General features: G+C 39.5%; 1 long non-coding RNA gene across 3 annotated transcripts; it reads left to right on the top strand.

Annotated features, from left to right (window-relative positions):
* Nucleotides 1-937: 937 nt before the first annotated feature.
* On the top strand, nt 938-16452 carry LOC141584732 (uncharacterized). 3 transcript variants are annotated; one of them, XR_012517938.1, is made up of 4 exons: nt 938-1156; nt 2783-2867; nt 3669-3774; nt 4095-12274. It is a non-coding gene; the product is annotated as an uncharacterized LOC141584732 (long non-coding RNA). The 3 variants fall into 3 exon arrangements; XR_012517937.1 differs by lacking the exon at nt 4095-12274 and adding an exon at nt 15856-16452 and having other exon boundaries at nt 940-1156; XR_012517936.1 differs by having other exon boundaries at nt 963-1156; nt 3669-12274.
* Nucleotides 16453-23671: the final 7219 nt, after the last annotated feature.

The raw sequence follows: 23671 nt of genomic DNA, 5'->3' as shown, positions 1-23671 counted from the left end.
AATTGGTTTAATATGAGTGGCAGACACTTAATCTGCATCCACCATTCTACTGGTAATACTTTTATCAGACCCTCTTTTTAGCTGGGCTTAAGGGAAAGTCTGTCCATGGAAGATCTCCAAGAAGTGTTGGAAGAGTGTTTGTTAGAAGATCTCTAACGAAGACAGAATGGTGGTAGAAGTCAGCCTGCCTCTGCTGCAGCCAAGGTAGAAGAATCAACCATGGTTGCAGTAGGGATGTACTTCCTGTTTAGTCCTTTGGGGGCACCAGCAGCAAGTATGGTCTTTTGGGCTCTTGCAAGGGCACTGGAGGCTGCTTGATCTCTGGGCAATGTCACCCTCTCTCTTATGCGTCCTTGGAACTTCCAATGCTTTTCTAATTTCTTGCATAGTTAAATTTCAAAAATTTAACCATGGAGAGGTAAATTTTTCTCTCCATAAGCTATACACACTGTTTTCTGTTTACCTCCCTGAATACTGGCTGATAAAAACCAGAATTCCTTAAAACTAAAATCATGATTTTTCTATATCCATAGAAAAATGTTTTTCTATGATTTCTGGGTGTGGGCTTGATGCTCTAGTTTCTCTACTTATTGGTCTTCTAAGGAAATTGATTTGGTCTTTTTTGAAGGTCATATATTTAACTACACAGATACTATTTTTATGTAATCAAATAGTCTTCAACCTTATTCTAGTTTACATTGTATATAGATATACCACACTTTATCTACTTTCCTACTATGTAAGACATATATTTAAGTGTTCTTGATTTAGTTATCTATTGTACCATAATAAATTACCATCTAATTTAGTGGCTTAAAACAATATTTGTTATCGCACAGTTTCTGTGGGTCAGAAATTCAACATGGCCTAGTTGAGTCCATTCTTTCTCTGGGATTCTTTCAAGGCTGCAATTGAGGTATTGGCTGGGGCTGTAGTTGCTGGCAGGATTCAGTTCCTCATAAACAAATGGACTGGGTGCCTCACTTCCTCATTGGTTATTATCCAGAAGCTGCTCTCAGTTTCTCACCATGTGGGTTTCTTCCTAGGAGAGCTCACAAAACGGTGGCTGGCTTCATGACAGAAAGCAAGAGAGGAGAGAAGAGGAGAAAAGAGAAGAAAGAAAGAGAGGTGTCATGCTCTTTTACAGCCTAATCTTGTAAGTGACATCTTACCACTTTTTTCATATTGTATTTGGTAGAAGCCAGTCACTATGTGCAGCCCACATTCAAGAGAGGAGGGATTACACAAGAACTTGAGTGACAGAAGGCAGGGATTGTTTGAGCCATTTCAGAAGCCACCAACATTACTTTCCTAAATAAATGGTCAGCTTCTTGCTTTCTCCTTCAGTTAAATATTGATGAAAGTTGGGCTTGTGTATGGCATAGAGATAATCTATTTAGTTTCAGTCACTGAAACTAATAAACAATAATAACTTATAAACTTGTAAGCAGTAATAACATACAGCAGAGCAAATAAAGCCACCTTTTTTTACCCTGGAATATAAATTTGTGTCTTGTGATTGCAGTTAAAACATCATTAGTTTTTACTAAAATCACCACATCAATAAATCACCTTAGCTATTACCAGTTTATCTAAGAGATTTTCTTTTGTTACAAAAGAAACTTAGGATCTTTAAGTCAAACTTCACTCTGGGATTCATCCTCTAATGGCTATAGAAATAGAAAATGTGCCACCTGCAGACCTTTTGATAAACCGATCCCCCATTTCTGCTGGGCGTGGATATGTCTGCTTTTAAAGGGATCTTTTAAAATTGCATCATGCTTGCACTTCAGTCTCTTCTCTAAGTCCTGATAAATAGCAAAGTGCTCTCTTTGGAAGGGGGCACGTTTCTACTGTTAAAGATGTTCACACGGAACCCCCATGCTATCTCTTAGAAGTCCTGCCAATGCTTTCATCATTTCAAATCTAAAAAGGGCTTAAAGTGACTTCGTTAAAACCCTCTCTATGAAAACCTAAAATCCTTCAATAAGTCAGAATGAGACATACAGCTATATAAAGACACATGAATTACATGATTTTCCAGGTAGGAAATGTGTTAGCTATGTTCTACAGTATTACGTTTGAAGAAGAAAGTTTTAATATAAATTTGATATATCAGAGATATCACCACACACATTTTAATTATACAAATAAAAATTTGGTGCAAGCATTTGCTCTGTATGAATGCAGAGACAGGTTTACATAGGCAGTTTAATTTGAAGAGCAGTGGTTAAACCAATACCCTAAAAAATCTGTACAGTAGTTCCCTCTTAGCTGCTGGGAATGCATTCCAAGACCCCCCAGTGGATTTCTGAAACCAGGAATAGTACCAAACCTTGTATATGTACTTATGTTTTTCTATCTGTTAACTAACACGGCTACTAAGTGACCAGTGGACAGGGAGCTTATACAGTGTAGATGTGCTGGACAAAGAGAAAATTCATGCTGGGTGGGGTGGAGACAGAGCAGGATGGTGTGAGATTTTATCATGCTCTTCAGAATGGTGCACAATTTACAACTTATAAATTATTTATTTCTGTAATTTTCCATTTAATATCTCTAGACCATGGGTGACCATGGAAAATGATAACAAACCATGGAAAATGAAACTGGGTGAGGGGGGAATACTATACTTCCAGTTTCTGTCATTTAAGAGGCAACCCTCTGGATGAATTCACTGTCTCCTTTGCAAATGCAAATGCCTCTGGAAAAAGAAAACAAGTAGTAAGTGATTTTCAGAATCTAGTATCTTTGGGTAATTTAATCATTATTTTTTCTATAGGACTATTCTTGACAGATGGCAGAAGGTAAAGAGAAGGGAGATGATTACTTTCCTCAGACAACGAAGAGTGGGACTCACGGGGCAGGTAGGTCATTAGAGGTAGATGGCACACTAGAGGGAGATGAGTCAGGCATTTGTTTCTGTGTTGGATACTGTGTTAAGTGTGATATACACATTGCATAATTCAATCCCACATCTGTCTTGCATGGCTAGACGGGGCAGAGCTGGGGTTCAAGTCCAGTTCTGACTCTAAAGGCCATGCTCTTTTCATCACACTTTCTCAGAATAATTCTGCATGTGAGGTGTGAAGCCCCAAAGACAGAATTGGCAACTTATTTTGTTAAGTGTATGTAAGTTTAAAGTCAGAGCGAGGGAGCCATCCCACACTAGAAATAAAATGTCTGCATTACTGCCTTAGAGAAAAAAGAAAAGCTACTCACATTTGGATCCACTTCCCTTTCCCAGGGAAAGTAATTTGTTTGGTTGGTGTAAATTTTCTGTCTTGCATGGTCTAGGCCCTTTGGCATAGATGGCTCAGGGAATGGTGAGGGGCCACATTTGCTTCTGTGCCTCCTCTCCTTCCTGCAATTGTCAGACCAAACTATGTCTGCAGAGGCAGAAGCAAACAATAATTGATGCTTATATAATAATCCTGAGACATCAATCAAATGGCAAATTGTGTTCATTGGCTTATATATAAGAAGGCAAAAATATGCATCCCATATTTCAGAAGTAATTTTAATATGTTTACTTTTCTAAACATTGGTGCCTAAATACATCAATGTTAACTCATGCTTTGACATACTGCTTAATTACAAAAAATGTCTATGAGGCACTTGGCTTGATTCTCATCCTCAAAAATTACTACTTTTGCTCATTTAAAAAGTGTTTATCAGAGTTGACTGGCAAGATGGCCGAACAGGAACAGCTCTGGTGTGCAGCTCCCAGCGAGACTGATGCAGAAGGCAAGTGATCTCCGCATTTCAACTGAGGTACATGGTTCATCTCATTGGGACTGGTTGGGAAATGAGTGCAGCCCAAGGAGGGCAAGCTGAAACAGGGTGGGTTGCTGCCGCATCCAGAAGTGCAAGGGGCTGGGGAACTCCCTCTCCTAGCCAAGGAAAGCCATTAGGGACTGTCCCCTCCACTCTGGCACAGATACTGTGCTTTTCCCACAGTCTTCACAATCAACAGACCAGGAGAATCCCTCCAGTGCCTACAACACTAGGGCCCTGAGTTTCCTGCACGAAACTGGGCAGCCATTTGGGAAGACACTGAGCTAGCCGCAGCAGTTTTTGTTTTCATACCCTAGTGGACCCTGGAACACCAGCAAAACAGAACCGTTCACTTCCCAGGAAAGGTGTCTGAAACCAGGAAGCCAAGTGATCTGGCTCAACGGGTCTCCCTGTGATGAAGACCAGCAAACTAAGATCCACTGGCTTGAAATTCTCACAGCCAGCATAGCAGTTTGAGGTTGACCCAGGACTTCCGAGCTAGGTCGGGAGAGGAGCGTCCACCATTGCTGAGGCTCAAGTAGGCATTTTTAACATCACAGTTGGGAAGTTTGAACTGGACAGAGCCCACAGAAGCTCACCAAGGCTTCTGCAGGCAGATTGTCACTAGACTTCCTCTTCACTGGGCAGGGTATCTCTGAAAAAAGGCAGCATCCCATCAGGGACTTCTAAATAAAGCCCACATGTTCCTGGGACAGAGCAACTGGGAAAAGGGGCAGTTGTGGATACAGCTTTAGCAGCATTAAATGTCCCAGCTGTGCAGCTCTGAAGAGAGCAGTGGATCTCTCAGCACAGTGTTGGAGCACTGATGAGGAACAGACTGCCTCCTCAAGTGGCTCCCTGCCCTCTGTGTATCCTGACTGGGAGACACTTCCCAGAAGTAGCCAGCAGACACCTCATACAGGAGAGCTCTGGCTGGTATCTGGCAGGTACTCTTCTGGGATGAAGCTACCAGAGGAAGGAACAGGCAGTAATCTTTGCTGTTGTGCAGTGAGCCCTTGCTGGTGATTCCCAGGCAAGCAGGATTTAAACTAGACCTCAAGCAAACTCCAGCAGACCTGCAGCTGAGGGGCCTGTTAGAAGAAAACCTAACAAACAAACAGAAAGAAATAGTTTTGACATCAACAGAAAGAACATCCATTCAGAGAGCCCATCCAAAGGTCACTGACTTCAAAGACCAAAGGTAGATAAATCCATAAAGATGGAAAGAAACCAGCACAAAAAGGCTGAAAATTCCAAAAACCAGAACACCTCTTCTCCTCCAGAGGATCACAACTCCTCGCCAGCAAGGGAATGAAACTGGACAGAGAAGAAGTTTGATGAATTGACAGAAGCAGGCTTCAGAAGGTGGATAATAACAAACTACTCCGACCTAAAGGGCCATGTTCTAACGCAATGCAAGGAAACTAAGAACTCTGAAAAAAAGGTTAGACGAAATGCTGACTAGAATAACCAGTTTAGAGAACAACATAATAGACCTGATGGAGCTGAAAAACACAGTACGAGAACTTCATGAAGCATACACAAGTTTCAATAGCCAAATTGATTAAGTGGAAGAAAGGATATCAGAGACTGAAGATCAACTCAATGAAATAAAGTGAGAAGATAAGATTAGAGAAAAAAGAGTGAAAAGAAATGAACAAAGTCTCCAAGAAATATGGGATTACATGAAAAGACCAAATCTACATTTGATGAGTGTAACTGAAAGTGAAGGGGAGAATGAAACCAAGTTGGCAAACACTCTTCAGGATATTATTCAGGAGAAATTCCCTAGCCCAGCAAGGCAGGCCAACTATCAAATTCAGGAAGTACAGAGAACAACACAAATATACTCCTTAAGAACAGCAACCCCAAGACACATAATTGTCATATTCACCAGGGTTGAGACGAAGGAAAAAATGCTAAGGGCAGCCAGAGAGAAAGATTACCCACAAAGGGAAGTCCTTTAGATTCACAGCAGAAACCCTACCAGCCAGAAGAGACTGGGGGCCAATATTTAAAATCCTTAAGGAAAAGAATTTTCAACCCAGAATTTCATATCCAGATAAACTAAGCTTCATAAGTGAAGGAGAAATAAAATCTTTTAGGGACAAGCAACTACTGAGATTTTGTCACCACCAGACCTGCCTTACAAGAGCTCCTGAGGAAGCACTAAACATGGAAAGGAACAACTGGTACCAGCCACTGCAAAAACAGCACTTGTAAAGACCATCTACACTACGAAGACACTGTATCAACTAACAGGGAAAATAACCAGTTGGCATCATAATGGCAGGATCAAATTCCCACATAACAATAATGAACCTTAAACGTAAATGGGCTAAATCCTCAATTAAAATACACAGACTGGCAAATTGGATAAAGCGTCAAGACCCATTAATGTGCTGTATTCAGGAGACCCATCTCATGTACAAAGCACACATAGGTTCAAAGAAAAAGGATTGGAGGAAGATTTAGCAAGCGAATGGAAAGAAAAAAAAAAAAAAAGCAGAGGTTGCAATCCTAGTCTCTGATAGAACAGACTTTAACAAAGATCAAAAGAGATAAAGAAGGGCAGTACATAATGGTAAAGGGATCAATGCTACAAGAAGAGCTAGCTATCCTAAATATATGTGTATGCAATACAGGAGTACTCAGATTTATAAAGCAAGTTCTTAGATACCTACAAAGAGACTTAGACTCCTAAACAATAATAGTGGGAGACTTTAACACTCCACTGTCATTATTAGATCAATGAGACAGAAAATTAACAAGGATATGCAGGACTTGAACTCAGATCTGGACCAGGTGAACCTAATAGATATCTACAGAACTTTCCATCCAAAATCAACAGAATATGCATTCTTCTTAGCATCACATAGCACTTATTCTAAAATCCACCACATAATTGGAAGTAAACACTCCTCAGCAAATGCAAAAAAATGGGAATCATAACATTGCCTCTCAGACCACAGTGAAATCAAATTAGGACTCAGGATTAAGAAACTTACTCAAAACCATACACCTATATGGAAACTGAACAACCAGCTCCTGAATTACTACTGGATAAATAATGAAATGAAGGCAGAAATAAAGATGTTCTTTGAAAACAATGAGAACCCAGACACAATGTACCAGAATCTTGGGACATTTTTAAAGCAGTGTGTAGAGGAAAATGTATAGAACTAAATGCCCACAAGAGAAAGGAGGAAAGATCTATAATCGACACCTTAATGTCACAATTAAAAGAACTAGAGACACAAGAACAAACATATTCAAAAGCCAGCAGAAGACAAAAAAATAAGAGCAGAACTGAAGGAGATAGAGACACAAAAAAAAACCCTTCAAAAAAATCAGTCCAGGAGCTGGTTTTTGAAAAAATATATCAACAAAATAGATAGACCACTAGCCAGACTAATGAAGAAAAGAGAGAGGAATCAAATAGATGCAATAAAAACATGATTAAGAAGATATCACCACCAATCCCACAGAAATACAAACTACAATCAGAGAATACTATAAACACATCTATGCAAATAAACTAGAAAATGTAGAAGAAATGGATAAATTTCTGGACAAATACTCCCTCCCAAGACTAAACCAGGAAGAAGAGAAATCCTTGAAGAGACCAATACAAGGTCTGAAATTTAGGCAGTAATTAATAGCCTACCAACCAAAAAAAAGTCCAGGATCAGATGGATTGACAGTCAAATTCTGCCAAGGTACAAAGAGGAGACCAACATCATCCTGACACCAAAACCTGGCAGAGAACCACTGAAAAAGAAAATTTCAGGCCAATATCCCTGATGAACATTGATGCTAAAATCCTAATAAAATACTGGCAAATTGAATCCTACAGTACATCAAAAAGTTTATCCATCATGATCTTGTTGGCTTCATCCCTGGGATGCAAGGCTGGTTCAACATACACAAATCAACAAATGGTAATCCATCACATAAACAGAACCAAAGACAAAAACCACATGATTATCTCAATAGATGAAGAGAAGTCCTTCAACACAATTCAACAGCCCTTTATGCTAAAAAATCTCAATAAACTAGATATTGATGGAATGTATCTCCAAAAAAATAAGAGCTATTTATAACAAACCCACAACCAATATCATACTGAATGGGCAAAAACTGTAAGTGTTCCCTTTGAGAATGAGCACAAGACAAGGATGCCCTCTCACCACTCCTATTCAACACAGTACTGGAAGTTCTAGCCAGGGCAATCAGGCTGGAGAAAGAAGTACAGGGTATTGAAACAGCAAGATAGGAAGTCAAATTGTCCCTGTTTGCAGATGACATGATTGTATATTTAGAAAACCCCACTCTCTCAGCCTAAAATCTCAAGTTGATGCAACTTCAGCAAAGCCTCAGGATACAAAATCAATGTGCAAAAATCACAAGCATTCCTATACACAATAATAGACAAACAGAGAGCCAAATCACAAGTGAACTCCCATTCACAGTTGCTACAAAGAGAATAAAATGCCTAGGAATACAACTAACAAGAAATATGAAGGACCTCTTCAAGGAGAACTACAAACCACTGCTCAATGAAATAAGAGAGGACACAAACAGATGAAAAAACATTACATGCTAATGGTTAGGAAGAATCATTACTGTGAAAATGGCCATACTGCCCAAAGTAACTTATAGATTCAGTGTTATCCTCTTCAAGCTACCATTGACTGTCTTCACAGAATTGGAAAAAAAAAACCCTAAATTTCATATGGAACCAAAAATAAAATACAAGCCCACATGGCCAAAATAATCCTAAGCAAAAGAACAAAGCTGGAAGCATCATGCTACTTGACCTCAAACTATACTACAAGGCTACGGTAACCAAAACAACATGTTATTGGTACCAAAACAGAGATAGAGACTAATAGAACAGAACAGAGGCCTCAGAAATAATGCCACACATCTAAAACCATCTGATTTTTGACAAACCGGACAAAAACAAGCAATGGGGAAATGATTCCCTATTTAATAAATGGTGTTGGGAAAACTGGCTAGCCATATGCAGAAAGCTGAAACTGGATCCCTTCCTTACATCTTATACAAAAATTAACTCAAGATGTATTAAAAATTTAAATGTAAGACCGAAAATCATAAAAGAAAGAATACCTAGGGAATATCATTCAGGACATAGGCAGGGGCAAGGCCTTCATGAGTAAAACACCAAAAACAATGGCAACAAATGCTACAATAGACAAATAGAATCTCATTAAAGTAAAGAGCTTCTGCACAGCAAAAGAAACTATCATTACAATGAACAGGCAACCTACAGAATAGGAGAGAATTTTTGCTATCTACCCATCTGACAAAGGGCTAATATCCAGAATCTACAAAGAACATAAACAAGTTTACAAGAAAAAGACAACCCCATAAAAAAATGGGCTAAGGATATAAACAGACACTTCTCAAAAGGAGACATTTATGCAGCCAACATATGAAAAAAACTCATTATCACTGATTATTAGAGAAATGCAAATTAAAACCACAATGAGACACCATCTCATGCCAGTTAGAATAGTGATCATTAAAAAATCAAGGGACAGAGAACCAATCCCAGATGGCCAAATAGGAACAGCTCTGGATTGCAGTTCCCAGCAAAAACCCAGAGGGTGAGTGATAACCGTATTTCCAAGCAAATTTTTACTGCCCACAGACCAGGAGATTTCCAGGCAGAAAAGCACCATGAGCCCACAGCATGGCTATTTCAGCTGGCACAGCAGGTCTCTCCATAAAAACTCACACAAATCTTAGTGCCTTTTCAACTGGCGAATGGAACACCTGGGAGACAGAGTTGCATGTACAACTGTAAAAAAAAAATAGGGGAGTGAAACAGGGAGCCAGATGATCTGGCTCGACTGATCACACCCCCACAAAGACCAGTCATCTGAAAAGCTCTAGATTGAGAGTGTCACAGCCAACACAGCTGGACCTGGGATGGTCCACCTCTGTGGGGGAAGGGCATCCAGCATTACAGAGGCAGTCTGCCACTACCCAGGCAGTCCGCCATTACAGAGGTAGACCGCCATTACTGAGGCAGTTCTAATTATACCCTTATAAACAAAACTGCAAGGAGGTTCACACAGCAGTTGGGCAGAACCCACAGCAGTTCAGCAACACCTCTGTTGGCAGACTGTGACTAGGCTACCTCTTCACTGGGCAGGGCATCTCTCACAAAAGGCAGCAGCATGACAGAAACTTATAAATAAAGCCCCACCTTCCCGGGACAGAGCACTTGGGGTAAAAAGGCGGTTATGAGTTCCACTGCAGCAGACTTAAATATACCTGCCCAGCAGCTCTGAATCGAACAATGAGCTCACAGCTCAGCACTTGAGCTCCTATAAAGGACAGATTGTCTCCTCAAGCAGCTTCCTGACCCCCGTATATCCAAAGAGTCACCTCTAAAGGAGAGCTCAGGCTGACATCTGGCAGATATCCTTCTGGGACAAAGATAGCAGAAGAAGAAATTGCCAGCAAACCTTACTGTTCTGAAGCTATTGTAGGTGATCCCCAGGCAAGCAGGGTCTGGAGTGGACTTCCAGCAGTCCTACAGCAGAGGGACCTGACTGTTCGAAGGAAAACTAAGAAACAGATAGAAATAACTTCATCATCAAGAAACGGGATGTCCACTTAGAGAACCCATCTGAAAGTCACCAACTACAAAGACCACAGGTAGATAAATCCATAAAGATGGGAAGAAACCAGTAAAAAAAAGGATGAAAACACCCAAAACCAGAACGCCCCTCCTCCAAGGGATCACAACTCCTCACCAGCAAGGGAACAAGCCTGGATGGAGAACGGGTCTGATGACTTGACAGAAACAGCTCCAGAAGGTGGGTAAAAAGAAACTTCTCTGAGCTAAAAGAGTATGTTGTAACCCAATGCAAAGAAATTGAGAACCTTGAAAAAAGGTCTGATTAAATGCAAATGCAAATAAACAGCTTAGAGATAAACATAAATGAATTGATGGAGCTGAAAAACAGAACATGAGAACTTCGTGAAGTGTACACAAGTTTCAATAGCCGAATTGACCAAGCAGAAGAAAGGATATCAGAGATTGAAGATCAACTCAATGAAGTGAAATGAGAAATCAAGATTAGGGAAAAAAGAATAAAAAGAAATGAACAAAGCCTCCAAGAAATATGCGATTCTGTGAAAAACCTAATCTACGTTTGAGAGGTGTAACTGAATATGATGGAGAGAATGAATCCAAGCTGGAAAATACTCTTTAGGATATTATCCAGGAAAACTTCCCCAATCTAGCAAGGCAGGCCAATATTCAAGTCCAGGAAATACAGAGAACACCACAAAGATATTCCTCAAGAAGAACAACCCCAAGGCACACAATCTTCAGATTCACCAGGGTTGAAATGAAGGAAAAAATGTTAAGGGCAGCCAGAGAGGAAGGGCAGGTTACCCAAAAAAGGGAAGCCCATTAGACTCACAATGAGTCTCCCAGCAGAAACCCTACAAGTCAGAAGAGTGTGGGGGCCAATATTCAACATCCTTAAAGAAAAGAACTTTCAACCTAAAATTTTATATCAACCTAAAATTTTATATCCACCCAAACTAAGTTTCATAAAAGAAGGATAAATAAAGGCCTTTAAGAACAAGCAATTGCTCAGAGATTTCATCACCACCAGGCCTGCTTTATAAGAGCTCCTGAAAGCAGCACTAAACATAGAAAAGAACAACCAGTACCAGCCACTCCAAAAACATACCAAATAATAAAGAGCATTGACACAATGAAGAAACAGCATCAAGTAACAGGCAAAACAACCAGCTAGCATCAAAATGGCAGGATCAAATTCAAACATAACAAAACTAACCTTAAATGTTAATGGGCTACATGCCCCAATCAAAAGACACAGACAGGCAAATTGGATAAAAAGTCAAAACCCATTGGTGTACTGTATCCAGGAAACCCTTCTCACATGCAAGGATACACATAGGCTCAAAATAAAGGGATGGAGGAAGATTCGCCCAGCAAATGGAGAGCAAAAAAAAGGAGTTGCAATCCTAGTCTCTGATAAAATAGACTTTAAACCAACAAAGATCAAAAGAGACAAGGACATTACATAATGGTAAAAGGATCAATGCAACAAGAAGAGCTAATGATCCTAAATATATATATATACCCAATACAGGAGCACCCAGATACATAAAGCAAGTTCTTAATGACTTACAAAGAGGCTTAGACTCCCACACAATAATAGTGGGAGACTTTAATACTCCACCGTCAATATTAGACAGATCAACAAGACAGAAAATTAACAAGGATATCCAGGACTTGAACTCAGATCTAGAACAAGCAAACCTAACAGACATTTACAGAAGTCTCCACCCAAATCCACAGAATATACATTCTTTTCAGCACCACATCATACCTACTCTAAAACTGACCACATAATTGGAAGTAAATCACTCCTCAGCAAATGCAAAAGAAAGGACATGATAACAAACAGTCTATCAGACCAGAGTGCAATCAAGGTAGAACACATAACTCAGAAACTAACTCAGAACCGCACAGCTTCATGGAAACTGAACAACTGGCTCTTGAATGTTGACTGGATAAACAATGAAATGAAGGCAGAAATAAATATGTTCTTTGAAACCAACAAGAACGAAGACACAACATACCAGAATCTCTGGGACATATTTAAAGCAGTGTCTAGAGAAAAATATACAGCTATAAATCCCCACATGAGAAGCAAGGAAAGATCTAATATCGGCACCCTATTGTCAAAATTGAAAGAGCTAGAAGAACAAGATAAAAAAACTCAAAAGCTAGCAGAAGACGAGAAATAACTAAGATCAGAGCAGAACTGAAGGAGATAGAGACACAAAAACCCTTCAAAAAAGCAATAAATCCAGGATCTGGTATTTTGAAAAGATCAACAAAATAGACCACAAGCCAGATTATTAAAAAGAAAAGATAAAAATCAAATAGATGCAATAAAAATGATAAAGGGGATATCACCACAGAGTCCACAGAAATACAAGCCATCAGAGATTACTAGAAATAACTCTATGCACATAAACCAGTAAACCTGGAAGAAATGGATAAATTCCTGGATGCTTACATCCCCCCAAGCCTAAACAAGGAAGAAGTCAAAACCCTGAATAGACCAATAACAAGGTCTAAAATTGAGGCAGAAATTAATAGCCTGCCGACTAAAAAAAGCCCACATCCAGATGAGTTCACAGCTGAATTCAAACAGACATACAAAAAGGAGCTTGTATCACTCCTTCTGAAACTATTCCAAACAATTCAAAAAGAGGGAATCCTTCTTTTTTTATGAGACCAACATCATCCTGATACCAAAACCCAGCAGAGACTCAACAAGAAAAGAAAACTTCAGACCAATATCTATGATGAACATAGCTGCAAAACTCTTCAATAAAATACTGGCAAACTGATTGCAACAGTACATCAAAAAGCTTATCCATCATGATCAAGTAGGCTTCATCCTGGGGATGCAAGGCTGGTTCAACATACTCAAGTCCATAAATGTAATTTATCACATAAACAGAACCAAAGACAAAAACCACCTGATTATCTCAATAGATGCAGAGAAGGCCTTTGACAAAATTCAACAGCCCTTTATGCTAAAAACTCTCAGTAAACTAGATATTGAAGGAACATATCTCAAAATAATAAAAGCTATTTACAACAAACCCACAGCCAATATCATATTGAATGGGAAAAAAAGTGGAAGCATTCCTTTTGAAATCTGGCACTAGACAAGGATGCCCTCTCTCACCACTCCTATTTAATATAGTATTAGAAATTCTAGCCAGAGCAATCAGGCAATAAGAAGAAATAAAGAGTATTCAATTAGGAAAGGAGGAAGTCAAATTTTCTCTATTTTCAGATGACATGATTGTATATTTAGAAGACCCCATGGTCTTAGCCCAAAATCTCCTAAAAATGATAAGCAACTTCAGCAAAGTCTCAGAATACAAAATCAATGTGCAAAAATTGCAAGCATTCCTATACACCAATAACAGACTTAAAGAGAACCACAGTTCCTTAAAGAAGGAACTGCCATTCACAATTGCTACAAAGAGAATAAAATACCTAGGAACACAACTAACAAAGGATATAAAGGACCTCTTCAAGGAAAACTGCAAAGCACTGCTCAACGAAATAAGAGAGGATACAAACAGATGGAGAAACATTCCATGCTCATGGTTAGGAAGAATCAGTATTGTGAAAATGGCCATACTGCCCAAAGTAATTTATAGATTCAACAGTATTCCCATCAAGCTACCAATGACCTTCTTCAGAGATCTGGAAACAACCACCTTAAACTTCATAAGGAACCAAAAGAGAGTGTGGATAGCCAAGTCAACTCTAAGCAAAAAGAACAAAGTTGGAGACATCAGGCTACCTGACTTCAAAGTATACTACAAGGCTACAGTAATCAAAACAGCATGGTACTGGTACCAGAACAGAAATATAGAGAATGGAACAGAACAGAGACCTCGGAGGCAGTGCCACAGATCTGCAAACATCTGATTTTGACAAACCTGACAAAAACAAGCAATGGGGAAAGGACTCCCTGTTTAATAAATGGTGTTTGGAAAACTGGCTAGCCATGTGCAGAAAGCAGAAACTGGACCCCTTCCTGACACCTTACACTAAAATTAACTCCAGATGAATTAAAGACTTAAGCATAAGACCTAACACCATAAACCCCCCCCAGAAGAAAACCTAGGCAAAACCATTCGGGACATAGGCATAGGCAAGGATTTCCTGACTAAACACCAAAAGCATTGGCAACAAAAGCCAAAATAGACCAATGGGATCTAATTAAACTCCCTAGCTTCTGCACAGCAAAAGAAACAATCATTAGTGTGAACCAACAGAATGGGAAAAAATTTTTGCAATCTACCCAGCTGACAAAGGGCTGATATCCAGAATCTGCAAAGAACTAAAAGAGATTTACAAGAAAAAAACTAACAAGCCCATTCAAAAGTGGGTGAAGGACATGAATGGACACTTTTCAAAAGAAGACATATATGAGGCCAACAAACATGAAAAAAATGCTCATTATCACTGGTCATTAGAGAAATGCAAATAAAAACCACACTGAGATATCTCATGCCCATTAGAATGGCAATCATTAAAAATCTGGAGACAACAGATGCTGGAGAAGATGTAGACTAGAAACAGAAACACTTTTACACTGATGGTGGGAGTGTAAATTAGTTCAACCATTGTGGAAGACAGTGTGGCAATTCCTCAAGAATCTAGAAATAGAAATTCCATTTGACTCAGCAATCCCATTACTGAGTATATACCCAAAGGGTTATAAATCATTCTGTTATAAGGACACATGCACACAAATGTTCATTGCAGCACTGTTTACAATAGCAAAGACTTGGAACCAACCCAAATGCCCATTGATGATAGAATGGACAGGGAAAATGTGGCACATATACACCATGGAATACTATGCAGCCATAAAAAAGGATGAGTTTGTGTCCTTTGTAGAGACATGGATGAACCTGGAAACCATCATTCTCAGCAAACTGACAGAAGAACAGAAAATCTAACATGGCATGTTCTCACTCATAGGCAGGTGTTGAACAATGAGAACACATGGACACAGGGAGGGGAGCACTACACACTGGGGTCTGTGTTGGGGAACTAGGGGAGGGACAGTGGGGTTGGGGAGTTGGGGAGGGATAACATTGGGGAGAAATGCCAGATATAGGTGATGAGGAGGAAGGCAGCAAACCACATTGCCATGTATGTACCTATACAACAATCTGCATGTTTTTCACATGTACCCCAAAACCTAAAATGCAATAAAATTAAAAAAAAATCAAGGGACAACAGATGCTGGAGAGAATGTATTGAAATGGGAATGATTTTACACAGTTGGTGGGAGTGTAAATTTGTTCAGCCATTGTGGAAGATAGTATCTCAATTCCTCAATTATCTAGAACTAGAAATACCATTTGACCCAGCAATCCCTTTACTGGGCATATACCCAAAGGATTATAAATCATATTATAAAGACACATGTACATGTATGTTTATTGCAGCACTGTTCACAATAGCAAAGACTTGGAACCAACCCAAATGCCCAGCAGTGATAGACGGGATAAAGCAAATGTGGCACATATATACAATGGAAAACTATACATCCATAAAAAGGGTGAGTTCATTTCCTTTGTAAGGACATGGATAAAGCTGGAAACCATCATTCTCAGCAAACTGAAACAAGAACAGAAAACCAAACACTGCATGTTCTTACTCCTAAGGGGGAGTTGAACAATGAGAACACATGGACACAGGGAGGGGAACATCACACATCGGGGCCTGTCAGGAGTTGTGGAGCTAGGGGAGGAATAGTATTATGAGAAATACCTACCACAGATTACGGGGTGTTGGATGCAGCAAACCACCATGGCATGTGTATACCTATGTAACAAACCTGCACATTCTGTACATGTACCCCAGAACTTAAAGTATAATTTTTTTAAGTATTTATCAGGCACCTATTGGATTCTGAACAGAGGTGTAGGGGCTAGAGATAAAGCAGTGAACAAAGTAATCTGAGACAAGAAGAAAAATAAGGCAAAATGTTTTTAAAAAAATGGCTAGATGTGGTGTACAGACTTCTAGTACTATAGGATTGCAGGGAGGAAGAACAGGGGAGCAAGCAGGGAAGAAAACCAGGGGGTAGGGGCAAATTGGGCTTGGAGAACTTTTTATTTGGCCAAATAGAGACAGATTTTAATTTCCAGAAAGATCTAAACGTAAACTTAAAAAAAATCTAAGTTATTCTTTCATAAAGGCTGATTCACACATCCATCTCCACAGGTATATCAGCCTGCTACCATCCATCCATCTATCCATCCATCATCCATCTATCCACCCATCCAGCCATCCACCTATACATTCATTCTTTCAATAAATACTTGAGTGCCTACTATATGCTGGACAAAAGGTTGAGTTCTGTTAATATAACAGGGAACAAAAAGGCAAAACCTGCCCCTCATTGAAAGACTTACATGTTGCCAAGCACTATAGAGGAAAATAACAAAGTGTTATTTGACAGAATACCTACTGGAAGGCTTATTTTAGGAGGTGGCATTCATGCTTGAAATGTGACACATGACAAGGGGTAGCTAAGTGAAGACATAAGATAAATGCATCGCACACTCAGCATCGAGCCTTCATAGAGAACAAAGGTGAGGGTGGGATTGGCATGTTTAAGAGGGGAAACAAGGCCAGTGGGGCAGATACCTTGGAAGTTAGGGTGGCAATCATATGGGATTGGAGAGCGGGGAAGGAATCAGACTGCTGCTGTTTTGTGAGTCATGTTAAGGGGCTTAGATTTTTATTCTAAATGCAGAGGAAGTCACTGAGTGGTTTTAAGCAGGCGGTGATCCAATTTATGCTTATAAATATCCCATTTATTTTTATAAATATCATTTGGCTACTGTGTAGAGAATGGATTGAAAAGGGAAGGGAGTGATGAGAGACTACTTGGAGGCTTCAGCTACAGACCAGGTGAGGACATCACAAGCTTTTCACCTGTCAAAAGTAACATGGTAAAAGTAGAGTCCATAGTCTAACTGGCTTCCATTTGTCTGAAGCGCTTTTTAAATTCAGAGATCAACTGAGCAGTGGGAATTGGCTTTTCTGGACATTGTTCTGACCCAAATATATGTTCAAAGTCAGTGTCAATCTAACCCCCATTGGGGTCTTCATTCCTGGCTGTCCAGTACTACTTCTCGTCTTTTGTCCTCCTCCTCCTTCTCTTTTGTTGTTGATATTTTTTTGTCCTCCTCGATTCCACCAAATAATATTTTTTATCTCATGCCACATCTACTCCCTCATATTCCAACTCAAACATATTCTCAGACATCCTAGTCAAGTCAAAGGGTAGAGACTAACCACAGTATGTACTCTGCACAGAGCAGGAGAAGAAATAGTTTTTATATGATCAGCGAGATTGTATCACATTCACCATAGAACAACATGCATAAGAAAACAGCTAAGTGATGAGAATTATGATTGCGTGAAGTCAGTGGGTGAACTAGGAGGTGAGAGGAGGCAGTTGTTATAGACAGGAGGAAGGTTGGCCTTGAAACCGTCTTATATCAATCATGGACCAATTAGAGGGCCTATGAGAGAAGAGAAGCAAATCCTGTTCTACTTTAAGGGCATCTACACCAAAGAGAGGCGGGGGGAGTGGATGTCTAGGACACAAATTCCCTAGACCGTGTCTTAGTCTCTAACCCCCATCATGAAGGCCTAATCTTTATGATCTCATCTAAACTTAATTACCTTCCATGGGCCGCATATCCAGATACCACCATTATACTGGGGGTTACAGCTTCAACATAGAAATTTGGGAGGGACACCATTTAGTCTGTAGCAGGTTGTATCAGGTCCTCTAGGACATGTCACAGCCCTTTATACTTTCTTTTCACAATAATTATGAAATATGAATATATATTATGTGATTATACTTGTTACATAAAATGTAATATTTATATTTATTTGTACAACTATTTAATTCATGTCTGTCTCTTCCATGAAACTAAGCTCTGTCAACACAGTGACTGAGGTCTTTGCTCATTGTTCTATATCTAACAGTTTAAATGATAGGTACTCTACACATATTTGCCTAATGAGTATGTTTAAATATGAAGCATAATATAAATTTATATTTAAAAACATTTTGTAATTCTTCATTAATATTTTACTCCTTACATGTGTTGTAATACATGTATTTCATTGCTAAGAAGCTTTGAAAACACTGACCTATGGAACTATAGTACCCAGGAATTCCTCTCTCTATAAACTCTTCTATCATTTGCATTGTGGGCAAACTGGCAAGAGTTTACAGTGTTACATAAAACTCGCCATAGCTTATATTTGATAGCTTCTATTATAAAAATCACTCTTAGCCCTTCGGGCTAGAAAACCCTAGCCAGGCACAAAGGACCCCCCTGCAATCTTGTTTCAATCTACTCTCTTTCTCACTTGTTCTCCTTAGGTCTGCTGACTCCTCCAAAGACTGTCTGCTGGTTTATCTGTTTCAGAAACATGCCCCACAACATTGTCTTTGCTGCCTTCCTAACCCCAGTGATTGCATTCCATGCTGAGCTTTCCCCAAGCTTCACATCCATAATTCTATTTAATTTTCTCAATGATCCTATGAGATAGATACTGTTGTACAAATTTTAGCTGAAGAAATTGTAGGTCAGAGAAATGAAATAACTCACCCAAGATAATGACATGGCTAATAAGTGGCAGACCCGAATCTCTACCCTAAAGCCTGTATTCCCAAACATAATGGCTTCACTTTTGAAAGAAAGTCTCTACCCAAGTCTACCGAAATATTGAGGCCCAAAGTGAATCACGTTTTCTCTATAAAGTCGTTGCTGTACACTTTAGTTCAGTGAGTCATCTCTTTTTAAAAACAATAAAACCTACCATATGTACCCTATGTACTAGAACTTCTTTTAAATTCTTACATACAAATTACCTTATTCAGTGCTCTCATTGACCTTATGAGTTAGGATAACATTTTAACAGACAAGAAGCTGGTTTCAAAGTGATGGAGTCATTTCATTGAAGTTCTCAGAGTTAGAATAGTTCAGAGAAAGGGCTTAAACCCAGATCTGTCTGATCCTCGATCTAGAGCTTTTACCCTCTTGTATAACATCCCGCTTTAGCAGTACCACCTGCCCCACCAGGCCTGGCTGGTTACGGGATAACATTGAGCATTTGAGTCATTAATGTTTAGAAACAAATAACGACAAAGGATGACCAACACAAACAACACAGATTCATGTTAAAGAGTATAAATTAAGTGTTCACATTAATTTCCTATTGATACTGTAACTACCACAAACGAAAGGACTTACATTGTCACACAGTTGTTATTTTACAGTTCTGGAAGTTAGAAGTCCTAAAAGCAAGGTATTGGCAGGGCACAGTCCTTCTGGAGACTGTAGGGGCGAATCTGTTTGTTTGCCTTTTCTGGCATCCAGGAGCTGCCCACGTTCCTTGGCTTACAGTTTTATTATCTATCTTCAAAGTCAGCAGTGTATTATCTTCTAATCACTTTCTCTTTCTCTCACCTTTATGCCTTTTTCTTGAAAGGACTCTTAGTCCTTTGGGCTCATTTGAATAGTCCAGTATAATCTCCTTATCTCAAAATTCTCTGCTTAATCACATTTCAAAGCCCCTTTTGCCAGATGATGTAACATATGTATGTTTGGGGGATTAGGATGTGAACATCTTCGGGGTCCACTGTTCATCCTACCACAACAGTGGTGGTGCATAAGACATTCTGCTGTCAATGGCTAAGGAGAAAGAGTTATGGACTCTTTTTTGGATCCATATTATGGCATTGTTATTTTAGGGGAACAGAATAACGTGAATAGGAATATTCCACAGGGAAAATAAAGAGCTATAATGGTGAGATTTTAGGCGCTGCTACCTGCAACATTTTCCAGAAAAATTTCCCATTGTATTAACTCAGAACACCAACCTAGGAAAAATACCCAGAAAAATTTCTTAGTAGTTCCTTGCTAGGTATATAAGTACGGTAATCACACATTCTGTTTGTGAACCTCATATTGGAGTGCTAGGAGTAGAGATGTGGCCAAATAGCAGGGCTGGGTCTGCTTAGCACCTCTCCAGCTGAAATGGGCACACCCATTTTTTAAGTTGTAGAGGTGTGACATCCAACGGACTGACCTACTTGTCTAAGTTTTCACTGAAAATAGGTTGAATGGTTGGAACTAAATCTGTGGTTACTCAACTCTCAGTCCAGTGCTCTTTTACAGCTGACTCACTGAAATCGAGAAATGTTTTAAAATGCAATGGAGAGAAAAGAGGTGTCAGCTAGGAGAGAACAGAACAGAGTACAGAAAGAGGACTTGTGTGGGGAGTTAGTGGAACACCAGATTTCTTTCTGTGCTTCGGTTCTAAATAGGGCCCCACTTTCCATAATCTCTTCTTGGTTCCTTTTTCCTCTCCAAGAAAATGACAGTCTATGGTGGGGCCCATGGCATTAATCCTTGGCGCAGAAAAGGCTAGAGTTGATGGAGGAGTACAGAAAATGCTTTTGCCCTCACTTCAAGTCCTGTTTGAGTTGTTCACGTGACTTGGAAGTGAAATGGTTAGAGGGGCAGACAAGTTTCTTCAGCCAAAGAGAATGTTTCTGTTTGTTATATAGGATGTATCGTGGTATCCAATTTCCACGTAATTAATATTTTTGAAAGCTGGACTCTAAACCTGAAGTTACTTTACCCTTTCTAATTCTGCAGCACAAGCAAAATGCCGAACGCTGATTTTTTTTTTTTGAGGTTTCTATATCAAGCACTCAGAACAAAGACATAGATGTAATTCTAGCGTCTTGCAAATAGAGATGCAAATAGTAAAAGAAATAGAGGACAGGCATTTGTAGAGCAACCTAAAGGAAATAAATCTCTTAAAGAATATTCAGGTAGTTAATTTTAACTACGGGAGGTGTTCTCGGAGTTGGGTATCTGATTATTGCATTTAAGATCTTGATATCCACGTTTGGTGAACTGGGTAAGATACCACTTGAACAATGTTGGTTTAGCAAAATGTATTTAAGTCTTAAGAAGCTACACATTAACAGTTTCCACTCTGGAAGACGGTTATGGCTATAGCATAAGATTTGTTCCAGCCTGTACAATGTTTCCTAGATATATTTATTTTATCCACACTGACACAGGCTCTCTTATTCATCCATAATTACATGGCAGGGCTGATGGGCTTCCCGTTCCAAGGGAGTTTGCTTTTAAAAGGAGTCTGAAGGGAGTGATAGTCTACTGTAAGTAATGCAGAATCACAGGTAACAATGGAGAAGATATTTGGGAGAAAGAGGATTTTCTCCTGCAAACTGTATCTTATATCCTGGTATCCTGGTATTACATTCTTCCTTACCACCAAAAGGAATTTAAATCCTCGTTTCTCTCAGTGCAATATGTAAGTATTTTTCTAAGCCTCAAATGCTGGAATGCATACTGATCTGTTCACAGTTGACTTGGGAATGGACTACCAATGATTGATCAGCTATCATTTTCCAGTGCTAGGGCCAGGGCTGAATCAGCAGCCTAACAACCTACTAGCAGCTGGAACATCTGGAATGACATCAGAGGTGTAAAGAAAACAATTTCTCATGGCCAGGTCTCAGACTAATTCAAACACAAACACATTCGCACTGATGATAAATTCACTTTGGCTCTCATTCTTGTGTTAGAAGCATCAAGTCTCTGCCAGGACAACTAGTATGGCTGAAGGGAGAAAGTTAAAACAGCAATTAGGCTGCACTAATATGGCTCCAATATAGTCTCTCTCCTGGTTTGGAGTCTCTGCCTGCCAGGGCTCCTGGCCACCTTCCCAGGGCTTAATTGCATTTTGCAAGTAGCCATGGCACACTTGCCACTGTATCTCCCTAACTAATTTCAAACACAGTCCTCATATCCAATTCAGTAAAAATGAGCTAAAATACCTCTGACAGAAAAACAAAAGTATTATCTAGTTTAAAGATTGGTTCAATTAAGAGAATAGGTGGTTCTGGAGGGGAAAGAATAAGGGGGCAAAATAGACAAATCATAGCCTTGAATTCTAAAATCTTCAGTAAAGCAGTGTAGAGGAATGGTAAGTGATAAGATTTGAGACACCGCCATTGTTTAATGTTTATGTGCATTTTTAGGTGGAAAGGATTTTAAGTGTGATTTGGCCTTGTGGTAATTGGGGGGCATTAGCGCTTAGCGGAAAGCACACTCTTCTTATTCTGGCGACAACTGGGTTTAAGCCAGATAAACTGAGTTTTGTCTCATCTGTGCTAGTTACTAAGCATATGAACTTGGAGAAGCTCCTTGAAAATGCCATATCTGCCTGGCATGGTGGCTCACTCCTGTAATCCCAGCACTTTGGGAGGCTGAGGTAGGCAGATCACCTGAGGTTGGGAGTTCAAGACCAGCCTGACCAACGTGGAGAAACCCCATCTCTACTAAAAAAATACACAATCAGCTGGGTGTGGTGGCGCATGCCTGTAATCCCAGCTACTTGGGAGACTGAGGCAGGGGAATCCCTTGAACCCGGGAGGCGGAGGTTGCAGTGAGCTGAGATTGTACCACTGCATTCCAGCCTGGCAGCTGAGCAAGGCTCCATCTCAAAAAAGAAAGAAAGAAAGAAAGAAAGAAAGAAAGAAAGAAAAATGCCATATCTCCATTTTCTCACCAACATATTGAGGATGAAAAAAAAGTCTCATCTAGTCTGTGGGGCTGGTTACTAAGATACTTAAGAAATTACAAAATAAGTTTAAGGTCTTATATTAAAACCTAACTAGTAAATATTTTCAGTATTTCTTGCAAAATAAATACATGTGCATCCACTGCAGTCATCTATACAATGATGCGGAATGCTGGAGGAAGGTAAAGAAAATGGATGAGTTTTATAGAAGACAACGACATGACCAAGAAAAGCACCTTGGGAATTTTACCTCTTTGTGCTAATTCTAGTAGAATAGGCAACTCTAATTTTTCCATTAGGCAACAGTGCCGCAAAATGGAGCTGCTAGTCCACCAGTTGACAACATCTATTGAGCACTTACGGTATATTTAACACGACACTATCCATTGTGGGAATTACAGAACATTTTAGTTTCTTTCTTTAAGGAGATTATAATCTAGCTGAAGAAATAAGACCCAGACAGTATGTCATTAAATGAGAAAATATATAGTAATAATTAAGTATACATTTCAAGAGCAGTAAGAGTTAAAGTCCTAAAGAGAAAGAAAAAAGATTAAAAAAGTTTAAAGAGGCACCATAAAGACAGGATCTGAATAGGACCTA

The sequence above is a fragment of the Saimiri boliviensis genome, chromosome 1 (genome assembly GCF_048565385.1).
Source record: "Saimiri boliviensis isolate mSaiBol1 chromosome 1, mSaiBol1.pri, whole genome shotgun sequence".
NCBI lineage: Eukaryota > Metazoa > Chordata > Mammalia > Primates > Cebidae > Saimiri > Saimiri boliviensis.
This window is presented reverse-complemented; position numbering and strand designations above follow the sequence as displayed.